We start from the raw sequence: 12,545 nt of genomic DNA on the forward strand, positions 1-12,545 counted from the left end.
CAACATTCAGTATTGCATTAGTTTGGGGTGTACAGCATAGTTAGACATTTATATAACTTATAAAGTGATCCCCCAAATAATTCGAGTACTCACCTGCCACCATAGATAAATACAATATTATTGACTATATTTTCTATGCTGTACTTTACATCCCTGTGACTATTCTGTAACTACCAACTGTACTTCTTAATTCCTTCACCTTTTTCAGAGTTCCACAACACCCATCTCACCTGGCAACTATCAGTCTGTTCATTTGTCTTGTTCTTTAGAGTCCGCATATAAGTGAAATCATATGGTATTTGTCTTTATCTATCTGACTTATTTTACTTAGCATTATACCTTCTGGTCCATCCATGCTGTTGCAAATGGTAAGATTTCATCTTCTTTATCCACTCATCTACAGATGGGCTCTTGGCTATTGTAAATAACACTACAATGAATATAAGGGTATATATATCTTTTTGAATTAGTGTTTTGGAACAAATGTAGGCTTGAGTCCAACAACCCTGCTACTCACTGCACGTAGAACATCCAAACCTCTTTGAACCTCCCTTTCCTTCTCCTCAAAATAAAATAACAATACCTATACTGCATGGCTGTTATGAGGATTGGAAATCATTGATGTAAACAGCCAAATGCAACACAGTAGATTCTCAATAAATGAGGATTGTGATTTTAAAAGGAAACAACACTGTAAGTGCCTCAATTCCAGAGAAATGAAGCAATCTGATTGGCTGTAGTACCAGCCGTGGACTCCTGGAGAGCAGGGTCCAATCTTTCTCCATGAACTGAGTGCATCAACCACCAAGCTTCACATTCAAAGGGCACTTTCTAAAGAGCAGTAGAGCCCTGGCCAGTGTGGCTCAGTTAGTTGGGAGCCATCCTGTACACCAAGAGGGTGCTGTTCAATTCCCAGTCAGGGCGCATGCCCGGTTGCAGGCTCGATCCCCAGTGTTGGGTGTGCAGGAGGCAGCCGATGGATGTGTTGCTCTCACATGGATGGTTCTCGCTTTCTTTCCCTCTCCCTTCCTCTCTTTCTAAAATTCAATTATATGTTTTAATAAATAAAGAGCAATAGGGAAAAAAATGACTACAATAATATGAACCAAAATGTTAATGAAACTATCTTCAGTTACTGGTTTGTTGGTAATTTATTTTATTTCTGCTTTTCAATACTAACTAAATCTTCTAGAGTAAACAAAAATTATAAATGTTAAGCAAAATGTATTGAATACCTCACCATAAATTGGGAGCCCCAACCCCCATCATACATTACAAATATAAATATTAATAATTGTTTCCTTTGCACTTGACTTTATATCCATCTATCCTTTTATATTTTGTCTTTTTTCCTGAAGCACTTACGTGTACATAAAGCAACTTATTCTAGACTGAAACAAGAACAGTTTTAATTAAAAGTCCCCTCAAATTCAACTCCAAAATATCTCCTCAGAATTTCATTTCTGACCATAGTGAGTGTTAATGTTAAATACAAGTTCAAACTTCCTCTGGTCTAAAATCAATTTTAGAAAAAAAAAAAAAAAGTAAACCTAACTTCTCACATTGCATTTTAACAAGTGTTTTATCATCTTGACATTCATACTTTCTCATATGGCAGATTGCACAGTCACTGGCAGTTTTGAAATTTTAAATATTCTTTAATATATTATACAAGCGTACGTGTAAAGAAGACAGATAAAATTTCCAATTCAGAACTGAAGTGGCAATCACATGCCTGCTAGAATAGAAAAGAAGATCACATATCATGGGTAACTACTTTCCTGCATTCCGGTAGGGGACCTTCATACTAATCATAGATAATGGCACCATGTTATAATTCAAAAATGAAATGAAGTTCTAGAAGAAAGGGATACATTGGTGGTAGCTAAATTATTTGAAAAACTTCACACACCACCTACTTCACATCGAAAGGAGAATCATAAAGATGCAGCTAAAAGAAAAGAGTGTGAAGTCATAGTCTTATCTCTTTTATGTCCTCTCCAACTGAGCCCGTCACTCAAGGCTCCCCACGTCCCTCTGGATTGCCGAACCAACAGACCTTTCTCCCTGTCATCCCATCACCCTCGTCGGTGGGAACCTGGTTCTCCCCAAAGGCCCATCATGTCCCTCCCCTCCAGATAGGTCTCAATCTCTTCTGCCCTCTTAGATTCACAAGAAATTGTTGATTTTCACCCAATAACCATCTTGATGTTGTCTGTTTTTAACACTTCCCAGTATGATAAGCCTACTTCTTCAAATCATATTCAAGAAGTCACAGTATTTTGAAGATGTTAGAAGTTAGAGACTCGGAGGTTTTCTCGTTAAGTGGTCTTTAACCTTAACAGATTGCCCTTAACATAACACACATTTTATCAACTCCACAATTACCATACTGAAGTGAAGTTCAGATAATTAATCTCTACATAGTTTTGATAAGATGTATGCATGTATGTATATAAGCCCTTCAGCATATTAGGAGAAATAGAGAAATATAATTCCATGATTATGCATTTTTAAGAAATGAGTTACTGCTCAGATACTAAAAGCCATAAGGTCAACTGCTTATATCTACTAGTAATGAATGTGTTTGGATTTAGAGAAAAACAAGATCAGAAAACACTTCTCATTTTATTTCATTTTAAATTTATTTAAATATATTTCTATTGATTTTTTTAGAGAGAGAGGAAGTGAGAGAGGTAAAAACATTGGCATGAGAGAGAAACATAGATCAGCTGCCTCCTGCATGTCTCAAACTGGGGATCGAGCCTGCAACCCAGGCATGTGCCCCAACTGGGAATTGAACTGGGACCTCTCAGTCCATGGGACAACGCTCAATCCACTGAGCCACACCAGCCAGGCAACACTGCTCACTTAAAAAAAAAAAATATATATATATATATATATGAAATAAGAGAATAAAGGGTCAGGTGGTGCATGGAATTAAAAACTTGAGTAAAGATAAGAAATGAGACATTTGAATATGACATCCTTCAGAAATGCCCACCGGGTCATTCTAAAGTCCTAGAGGACATCAGACAATTCTCTGTGTGGCAGAACTGTCTTGAAACTGTAGGACGTCTAACACAACTGGAGCCTACCCTGCAAACAATGAGACAACATAAAACACCCCCACACACTTCCAAAAGGCCACAGAAAGAGCAACATTGCCCCCACTGAGAAGCAGATAGAATTCCACTTTCTTCATCCTCATTTTGTTTTTGAGAACAGAGGCCCTGAGAGGTTCAGTGATTACACTCACAGCAGGTTACTGACTATGACACAGCTGGTTTCAGAAATAAGTCTCATAATCACCGCACACACACACACACAAACACACATACGCACACATGTACTCTTCCTGCCCTCCCCGCTTCTACCCAGGGATCTGCCCTCTGCCATCATCACCCTTAGAATTTCAACATCTGTGCCACTCTGACCCCACACTTCATACCTTCTTCCTTAATTGTGTATGCTGATTTGTCCCCATTGCATACCAAGTCTCATTCACGGTCAAAGCCTGAGCCTTGTTAACTCACATCACCAAGATCTGTAATTCGGCGTTCCCCTTCCTGAATCATAACCAACCAACCCGCTTACTCTCTTCGGGACTTTCCGGTGCCCAGCCTGCCGGTTATGTAGTCTCCCTTCGCCTCACCCTCAGCACCCAGAACTCATCCAGCTTCGCCCATCGTATCTATCTTCAGTCTTGCTTTCATGCCCCACGGTCAGCTTTCTCTTAGTCCTTCCTGCACAGAACTGGAAAGTACGTTAATGTCCCTATCTCAGCAGACCTGAGATACTTCATATTCATCAGCCACAGTAAAACTCCATCCAAAGTAGTCCTTTCTAGCTGCTGGAAAATGTCCTTCGATGGCTGTCCCACGTCTCCTGAGCCAGTCCCTGGTTCAGTCGACCTACAGGGTAAAGGACTTTGCTTTCACGATCATCAGGCAATAAGCTCTGAGGATGTCTGCCAATAATGTCTCTGCTCATGCTACATATCCAAGTGGAATGCACTCTTTTTGAAAAACCAAGTTTTATATGTCCTTTAAAATCTGGTTCTTGTTAATATCCTCAATAAAGCTTTCAAGCTCTTGGCCATGTGGATTTCTGCATTCTCAAATTATTAGTGACAGGTTTGCAAAGATGAAAGAAATGTTTAGATGATCTAGTCAAATAATTTTATTTTACAGATGAAGGAACTGGAATTCAGAGGTGAGGAAATAGTCTCTGGTCATATAATTGGTTGTTTGCAGATAAGGCTGCAACCCAGGTCTCTCCCTTCCTGCCCAGTTTCTTTCAAATATACCAACGAACAACCTGATAACATTTACATACCTTATGAAAAATCAGAAAAATTTTTTATTTACACAACTTTTTAAATATATGTTTTTTAAAATTGATTTTTAGAGAGAGGAAGAGAGAGGGAGAGACACACAGAAATATGAGTGAGAAAGAAACAGATCAGTTGACCCCTGCATGCTCCTCATTGGGGATCGAGACGAAACTCTGGTGGCATGTGCCCTGACCAGGAATTGAACCAGCAACCTCTGGGTGCATAGGACTACGCGCAACCAACTGAGCCACACTAGCTGGGCTAAATAACTTTTTTTTCATTGATCTTTGAGACAGGAAGGGGTAGGGGGGACACCAATGTGAGAGAAACACTGATCGGCTGCCTCCCTTACATGTCCTGACCAGGGGTCAAACCCCAAACCTGGGTATGTGCCCTGACTGGGAATTGAACCTGCCACCTTTTGGTGTATGGGATAATGCTCCAACCAACTTAGCCACGATGACCAAGGCAGAATTTTTTTTCTTTTTCGCTAAAAATATGCTTTTGGATAAATTTTAGAAAGATAATTCTACTCTGCTTCACACTGTCATTTATTCAGCACTTAAAAATGGAAATAGTTTATTGCTATGTATTTTCATACTACATAGAAATTTAATGCAAATGTGTGTCTTATGTGCCATGACATTCAATCAGCTCCGACTCCTAGTGACCCTGTGAGCAAGTGATGTCACAATGTCCTGTCCTCAAAGGCCCTGCTCAGCTGTAGACTCATGAGTCTGCTCATGTAGACTATGGCTTTTTTATGGAGCCAATTCATCTCACATTCGGTCTTCTTTTCCTGCTATCTTCTATGTTTCTCAGCATTATTACCTTTTCCAAAGAAACCCTGCCTTCTCATAAAGGAGGGCAGCTTCGGTCAATCCCCAGTGTGCGGCATGCAGGAGGCAGCCAATCGATGTTTCTTACATCAGTGTTTCAATCTCTCTCTCCCTTCCACTCTCTCTGAAAAGAAAAAAATCAATAAAAACATATTTTTAACCTGGCCAGTGTGGCTCAGTGGTTGAGTGTCGACCCAAGAGGTTGAGCACCAAGAGGTTGCTGGTTTGATTCCCAGTCAGAGCACATGCCCAGGTTGTGGGCCCGATCCCCAGTGCGGGGCGTGCAGGAGGCGGCCAGTCGATGTTCTCTCTCATCGATGCTTCTAGCTCTCTCTCTCCCTTCCTCTCTCTCTAAAATCAATAAAGAAAAAAAAAAAAACACATATTTTTTTAAAAAAACAAACTGTCTCTAGCTTGCTTTCCAGGACAATATAACCATGCCAAAATTCTTCAGTGGAGTAGGCAGATGAGTGTCCCAAGTGAAGCTTTTTCAATTTTACATCATTTCAGATTCGAACCAGGTTTATCTTCCATGTTTTTCCTCTTTATTTTGTGTCTAAATAGGAAGGGTGGAGTAAGGAAAGTCACAATATGTAATCTAAAATCATTTTCTAAATTTCCAAAAGTGTGCCTTGCTTGTATTAACTATTGTTAGTTAGTCAGCAATGATTAACATACTTTTAAAACTCATGATCTCTGTCTCTGCAGTTTCTCAGCCCTCCAACCATTTAGGTGTAAACATCTTGAATGACCAGCTAAGATTATTGCCATTCTTCTCATGAACTTATTTTTACTATTTGCTTCTTTTAAATTAATGTACCATAAGTTGACTCTTTTGAATGGTATCCAAAGAGAAAAACACACTAAAAATCGCATTTCAGACCTCCAGGTACATGCGTTACAATGAATACACTTCACAAGCCTTCAAACATCTGAGGTTTCAACCCTTTGAAGAACTTCTATCCTTTCAAGCTATTTTATGCTCTATTTTAAACACAATCAAAATGTGGAAAAAGAAATCTGGCTCAGATTCTATTTCTTAATCTCTAGACCCACAGAGTAATTGACACACACACACACATCTGTCTTTGAAATAGGTGTTAGTCACTGATTGGTTTTTAGCTTCTTCCCAACTGCCTTAAACTTTTTATCTCACCTTCCTCATTAAAGAAATACACCTTACTGAGGTATCTTATAAACTGTCTAAAAATTTCAATGAACTGTTTTTACCTACATGAAAAGTGTCTGTGAAGTTTTCATTATTGCAACCATCCAATACTGAAGCAAATCAATGTAAGATGTTAGCTAGGCAGGTGACACACAGGAAGGTCTGTCATACATGTCCATGGCTTACAGGAGAGGTCCTGGGCTGCCTGCCTGGCTCCATCACTAATCTTGAACATATCACTTATCTCTCTGGTTTACTTCCTTCCTTATAAATCCAGGGAGTATAGAATGTGACCCTGGTATCTTAAACATCATGCTGAAGTTTCAAAAGTCTATGGTTCTCAGCAATTACAAATATATAAACATTTTTCTGTAACTCGCCTAAATGAAGAATATATATTTGGCTCCTCTGTAAAGGCATTGCCTACGAGCAAAACTACCAATCCCTTCTGTTTACCACACCAGCTCATTATCACATACTACGTGTGGCCAGTTGAATCGATAAATAATGCACAAGTTTTATTTTTATAAGGTGTCACTTCTACTTTTTATTTTAAAATTTTTGACAAAATTGCCAATAACAGAGCAAAATAGCCAAGAGGGAACAGAATAACAATGATACCGGTAGCTTGTACTCACTGAGCTCTCTCCACCAGCCAGGTGCTCTTTAAACATCTGCACAGGTAAACAACTTGCCAAGGTTACATTGTAAGTAGGAGAGTGCTCCCTGGATGCCAGGGGATGCACCTGCAGCTCATTCCAGTCGCTAACCTCTCCACCTTCTCCATCTAATTAAGAGGCTGAGTGGCAATATAAGTTTAGTTCAGGCTGACACTAACCAGCTACATAACCCTAGAACTCGTTTTCCACATCTACTGCGAGTGGATGTTGGAGCAGCTTTAACATTCCACAACCTGGTGCTTTAATCTGCAAAGTCCGTGTATGTTTGTTCACCATGACATCGGAAAAGACTGGCATTTCTTGTGAGGCAGCTGCCGGCTTTTTCGCCCTACTTGGTAGAAATGGATGTATAACCAAGAACACAGCCTTGGTTCCAGCCCTCAGAGACTGTGAGAAAGTATTTCAGAAGAAACAAGAAACAGAGACTTGTTTTCCCCGCCCCTTCTTCTGACAATACTTGTAATCCGTTCCCCTCCCTATGTCCCTATGATTACCTGTGCTGCCAATCAAATAGCTCTCAATCCAGGCCAGTTCACATTCCGCGTCCAACCAATAGTCATCTCACACCACCCTGCTCCTCATCCTACTCAGTGCTTGTCCACAATTGGAGCACGTGTACACCATGTAAGGGCTGGCCTGGGATCATTCTAAACGACAGCTTTCTTTTTCTTTTTCTGCTGAAAATATGAAACAGATTCACCACAAGAAGGAGGGGGGAGGGGAGGGGGAGGGAGAGGAGGAGAAGGTGGAGAAGGAGGAGGAGGAAAAGGAAGGAAGGAAGGAAGGAAGGAAGGAAGGAAGGAAGGAAGGAAGGAAGGAAGGGAGGGAGGGAGGGAGGGAGGGAGGGAGGGAGGGAGGGAGGGAGGAAGGAGAAACTTGGCTATTGTCATTGGGTCAGACACTTGGTTTAGTGTAACAAGTGTCAGATCCTGACTCTTCCCTGGCTGTCTCCAGAAGAGGCTGCTGAACAGTGAGAAGAGGCTGCTGAACAGCAGGAAGGGGGAGAGGACAGAAGGCGAGGCCTGCTCGCTTTTGACACAGTTGGTCAGTGAAAGGAACAAATCAGTGGCTAAAGTAGTCAATGTCTTCTTACTTCTGCTTTCTGACTACCTATAAAGATTAAATGACCCCCATGAGCTGCAGAGGGGGCAATAATCGGTCAAATACCACCACTAGCACCTACATCACTGGGTAATCCATTAAATAGCGCTCAAGGTATTTAGTTGTTGAATATTCACAAGTATATGCAACCACCAAACCACCCCAAATCAACCACTAAAGTCTCTACAAAGGGGTGTGCATGCCATGCACTCACACCCTTGGCATCTCCAAGGTGAGAAATCATGCTAAAAAAATTCCGTCTTTTATAAAGATGGAATGAGAGCACGCTAGCCATCCATGAAACACAGTACAAATACTGCAGCTTTGCAGACCTTTAACATGAGATTGCTGCGACAGTATTCTTTAAAACGCCTGGAAAATCAGATGCATGCAGCAGGCCCTTCACTTCACTTCCTCAGGAACCCAGGTTCTGTGCTTCCAACCCCAGCTGCATAGGAGTGACCCTGAGCAGCCACGAAACATTCATCAGTGATTCTAGATTCTGTTCTTGGTTCCAGCACCAGCTGGGGGTGACCTTGAGCAGCTATCTTACCTCTCCCGACCTCCGACTCTGTGTGTAAAAGAAAGAGACCAAATGAAACTGTAAGTCCCTTAAACACAAAAATCGATGACAACAAGGTAAAATTATTATCCTTGAAAATTATCGAAGAATCGGTGATTTATCTGAAAACAGACAAAGAATCATTTATCTGAAAACAGATGAAGAATTGCTTGTACATTAAAATTTTTTTTTTAAATTTTTTCCCCTTTATTGGTTTTAGAGAAAAAGAAAGGGAGAGGGAGGGAGAGATAGAAACATCGATTGGCCCACTTCCCGCATGCCCCCAACTGGGGACTTGGCCCACACTTGGGCATGTGTCCTGACCGGAATCAAACCGGCGACCTCTTGGTGCATGGGTCGATGCTCAACCACTGAGCCATACTGGCCGGGCTGTACTTTTAAAATCTTAAAAAGGAAAACAGAATATGCAGGGACAGTAACACCACTGAATTTTCATATTGCCAAACCTACATAAGCAAATCACAAGGCCAAATCTAAAACTAAATTAGGAGAGATTATCAGGGTCCTAGTGCCAAAGGTCAAGTTTAAATAAAATGTGACCTTTGTTGACTGATATATTCTTTACCACCCTTTTTTGTTGTGCATAACAATCACATTTGCTTATGATTATGAGCAGCTAGTTTGGTGATTCTTACTTTCACTAAGCATGCTAGATGACTTAAAACTCTGCCTCTAAAAGAAATAAGGCAGGGTTTCAAAGTATTTAGATTCTACCTCTTGCTTAGATTGGATTTATGTGTGCTAACTGACCAGTTTTGCAGCTGTCCTAAAACCGAATGTTGGTGTTGGAGAATCTTCAGTGCCAGACAACGGAGCAGTGGTTGAAAGGGCTCTCAGAATCCTGTCACCCCTAAGGGGCACTGCAAGGCTCCCTGGCCCTTCCTTTGGGTACACGTTCCCTATCTCCTCATCTTTTACCCGTGACATTCACAAGTCGCTTCTTCCTACCATCACGTTCTCCTCGTCCTCACTAAAACCCCTGCTCCCAGGCTTTGCACCTTCCACCCACAACTACAATGTACGCTTCCCACACGGACCGGCCACCAGATCGATGAGTCATGTTAGTGTGCGAGCGTGAAAGGAAATGGGAGATAGCAATAACTGAAAAGTAAAAAGTAAAACGTGTACATGGAGTGCCATTCACGTTGTCTTGACCCATTATGCTTTACATTTCCACAATGTGGAATTAAGCGTGTTGTTGCAAGAAAAACAGAAAGGTGATACACTCCATATACAATATACTGGCTGACCCTAGGGGAGGGGCTGCCTTCAAGCCAGAGTTTTTTCGACATGTGCCCCACTGAACCCCAGGGACCCGTAGGGGTAAGCCCTTTTGGGACTCTGAGCAATGTCTGCATGAAATACCAAATTAAATTCCACCTTACAACGCTGCACACATATTTGAACCTAAAGGAATCATTAATAAAAAAGTTGCATTTCTCCATTAATCTTTTTCTGAAACCAGGCTGACACAGTTGTGCTCAAGAAAGACTGTGTATGAAAAGACTTCACTCAGACGTATACAATACTCAACAGATGTCCAGCAAACACACAGGAGCCACTGATTAAGTTCATGCAAACAACAAATATTTATTGATCATCTATTCTGCCCAGTCTGTCTTCTAGGCAGTGAACAGAACAGACAAAAATCCCTGCCCTTGCAGAGGCACAGCAACCAAATACATTGTAGTTTAGAAACTAAAATAGCTCTAAAGGGCATCTGGGGAAACAGTGTGGAAACTTTAATATAGATTGTGTATTAGACCATAATTACCTTTGCTGTGATAACAGTACCTAGTGCAGTGCTTTTTCAAACTCGCCTATACATTAGAATCACGGGAGCACCTTCAAAAGATACTGACACCTCTGACCCACTGGGGATGTGGATTTAGATTTAATTAGTCTGGAGTGTGGCCTGAGCTTTGAAATTTTAAGCCTTTTAAAATTAAAACTTTGAGTCCAGATGTAAGATTTATGTGTACTCATTATCCATTTTAAAACATTTCTAAGTGCTAAAATTTTTCATGATTAAAGTTGGGGAAACAAAATCAATCATCTTGTTCGCCTGATCGTCTAAGACAGGATATGGTCCTGAATACAAAATTCTGCAATTCACAAGCAGAAAACTACTTTCAGATGATGGGACGCGTTTCAGAATTCACCATGCAGCTTAATTTCAACTTATTAAAATAACTCTACTATGGACTATTTGTTTCCATGCTTTTTCTTTAAAAATGCTCATAAGAGGTTTAGTCCAAAATCATCCTGTCTTTGTCAGTGGCTCACTGACATTATTCTAAATAGTGATGGCCTCTGTAGAACACTGCAGGCCTTTTGGGCTTTATCTATACTGATCCTAAAAACACACTTTAAACTACATTTTAAAATAAAAATATAAAATATTTTATTTGTCCTAATTTGCTTCTTTCTCCTGAAGATGTAACAGAACTTTCCCATTAATATTATACTATCAGTCTAGTCTAGAGCCATCTGTCATCTGGACAGTTATTATTCATAAGAGAAACTATACTTATTATTCATTATTTATATCTCACAACTTGATTTGTTTCCCCCCTGGCAAGAACATAAAAAAGAATAGTGAGAAATAGAGCTATCGAAGGAGACCGGAGCCCTGACTAGAGAGGTATTCATACTTAAGGTTGTCCTCATTTGGAAAATATTTACTAAGAACCTACTATGTGCCAAATAATGTGGGTACGATTATAAACAAGCCAAACAGGATCTCCAATGCATAGTCATGCTGGGAACACAAACATGCATGACACAGAGCATTGCTTTTGCAAAGTTAATCTGATGATCAGAATTACAATAAACTAGACCAGGCTTGCATCAAAAGTGTACATTATGCTCATGTAAACAAAAGGCGATTCTTTCTAAAAATCAAATTTGATGATGGAGTCCTCATGACAAAGTTGCTTTCCACTTCATTTTTATTTCTTTCCTTTTTTTATCAGTTTCACATGGCTGCAAATGACTATAAGCTTGGTGGCTTAACCGCAATTTATTCTCTCCTAGTCCTGGGGGCTGGAGGTTCAAAATCAGAACCTAGGTGTCAGGGAGCCGTACTCCCTCCGGGGCCTTGGCGATCCCTCCTTGCCTCGTCCACCATCTGTGGGGCACCAGCATTATTTTGCTGGTGGCTGCAAGAGTCCCATGTCCGCCTTGTTTCACGCGCCTTCTGTGTGGGTATGAAGTCTCCCTCTGTCCTTCACGCGGATGATGTCATGTCATATGGCACCCAACTAGATCGTCCAAGATCATCTCCCATTTCATGCTCCTTCAGTTAATTGCATCTCCAAAGACCTTTTTCCCAAAGAAGGCAACATTCACAAATCCCAGGGGCTAGGACCGTAAACCTTTGGGAGCCATTCCCAGATTACCACACGTACCTAGAAGCCCCGAAGTGGATGGAAAAGGACCAGAAGGGAAAAGCCACCCTCACTGAACCCAAGCACAGGCAGTTCTGCAGCAAACACATCTGAAGAGTTTATGGGCTTCTGAGCAGGCCCCAAAGCACATGGTTCTGTACTCCTCTAAGATTTGGTATTTGTGGTGAGAATGTAATTTAATGAGATGGAAAGCACCACACAAACAGAGAGCAATATAACTTATTTTGTCTCCTCTGCCTCCTCAGTCATAACCTCTAATTCCCTTGCGAGAGCTCCTCTGACTTCCACTTCCTTTGCTGGTTTGGCTCTTCCCTCCACAAGTACAGAGAGAGAGCACAACAGAGGTCTGCAAAGTAGCCCAGCCCGGGGCCAGTTCTGAGGGGTCTCCAATGCCCAGAGGTGAAGCAGGGCAAGGCTGAGCCTGGTCA

The 12,545-nt window shown here is 41.1% G+C and overlaps 1 protein-coding gene across 3 annotated transcripts in view; it reads right to left on the reverse strand.

Annotated features, from left to right (window-relative positions):
- The window catches only part of ARHGAP18 (Rho GTPase activating protein 18), a 123,181-nt gene that overhangs the window by 81,409 nt on the left and 29,227 nt on the right, over window positions 1-12,545 (reverse strand). The window lies entirely within an intron of this gene.

Source organism: Molossus molossus, unplaced genomic scaffold (genome assembly GCF_014108415.1).
Source record: "Molossus molossus isolate mMolMol1 unplaced genomic scaffold, mMolMol1.p scaffold_m16_p_8, whole genome shotgun sequence".
Lineage (NCBI taxonomy): Eukaryota > Metazoa > Chordata > Mammalia > Chiroptera > Molossidae > Molossus > Molossus molossus.